This window comes from Mastomys coucha, unplaced genomic scaffold, assembly GCF_008632895.1.
Source record: "Mastomys coucha isolate ucsf_1 unplaced genomic scaffold, UCSF_Mcou_1 pScaffold21, whole genome shotgun sequence".
NCBI lineage: Eukaryota > Metazoa > Chordata > Mammalia > Rodentia > Muridae > Mastomys > Mastomys coucha.
In genome coordinates this window covers 144,433,852-144,435,357 of record NW_022196904.1, presented here as the reverse complement: position 1 = coordinate 144,435,357, position 1,506 = coordinate 144,433,852, and the positions used below count along the sequence as shown (strand labels likewise).

At 38.2% G+C, this 1,506-nt stretch overlaps 1 pseudogene; it reads right to left on the bottom strand.

Annotated features, from left to right (window-relative positions):
- Positions 1–535: 535 nt before the first annotated feature.
- Positions 536–1,460, bottom strand: LOC116101084 (annotated as a pseudogene).
- Between the last annotated feature and the right edge of the window lie 46 nt (positions 1,461–1,506).

The following is a 1,506-nucleotide window of genomic DNA, read 5'->3' as shown; positions in this document are numbered from 1 at the left end:
AAAGGTTAGAACAAGACCTGAGGACAGAATGAGAACATAAGGGTAGAAACAGGGAATGGAAGCATCTCAGAACCACAAGACCTTTTCCTAAGAGGCAATAGGTAAGTGAGAAAGGTGGCAAGATTTCAGAATTTTAGATTCCAAAGAGATTAGAAGGTTCATATGCCTGTCAAACTTTCAGTCTCAAAAGAGTAATGTGTACAAAAATTTTAAAAAGGAACCTACCTCTAGCTGCTGATGAAAAGCTCCTGGAATGAATTTGTGTCTGCAGAGACTGATAACCAAATGGAAAAAGATTGAATATGATGTATAGTCAATAAGTTTTTTTCACAAGCTGACCTAAAGCTATCATAAACATTTTATTCAAGTTTCACCATTTTGAACAAGATATATCCTTTTTGATAGCCAAAACACTATTGCAAAGATAAAGTATTAATTCGAGTTCTTGAATTCTGTCTAGGGTGAAATAATGTGATTCAGAATAGTGTTGAACTGAGATTTTTGCATTCCAATGTAAAAATCAAAGATATAAACATTACCTTGATCTCAATACAATCTTTGTGAATGCATTCTTCACATCCTTATTCCTTATGCTTTAGACCACAGGGTTCAGCATGAAGATGACCATGGTGTAGAAGACAGACACAATTTTGCCAGTGTCTATGGAGTGACTGGAGCTGGGATACAAGTGCATGAAGATGACGGTCCCATAGGAAATGAAGACAGCTGTAAAGTGTGAGGTACAAGTGGAGAGAGCTTTGTGACTTCCTTCAGATGAATTTATCTTTAGTATGTCAGTAAAAATGAACATGTAGGATATTAAGAGGAGTATAAGAGCAAACAATATTGAAGCTGGTTACAGAAATAAGAACTGATTCATTAATATATTTGTCAGAGCAAAATATAATAATGACTGCTAGAGCATCACAGAAAAAATGATGAATGCTATTAGATTCACAGACGGGGAGACTTAATATATCCACTGTATAGATGGAAGCATTCAGGAGACCACAGATGTAACAGCCAATGACTAGAGAGACACACACGTGTATAGTCATGGTGGTGGCATAATGTAGGGGCTTACACACTGCTACATAATGATCATAGGCCATTGAGACTAAAAGGTGGGTTTCCACATCAGCAAAGTTTGCAAAAAAGAACGTTTGAGAGGTGCAAGCATTGTAAGACATGATCTTCTCTCCTGTAAGAAATCCAGCTATGATCTTTGGAGTGATTGTTGAAAAGCAACAGAAGTCCAATAAAGGACAGGTTGCTCAGGAAAATGTACATGGGCTGTGGAGCTGAGAGACCAAAAGAATCAACAGGATCAGCCCCAGGTTCCCTAAAAGAGTGATGATGTAGATGAGGAGGAAGGTGGTGAAGAGTGGAAGCTGGGATCCTGGGTCACTGGTGAGTCCCAGCAGGGCAAACCATGTCACTTCTGTCATGTTCTCCATCAATGATACCAATCAACAGAAGGCCTAAAATTTGTAAAAGAAGAAAGAG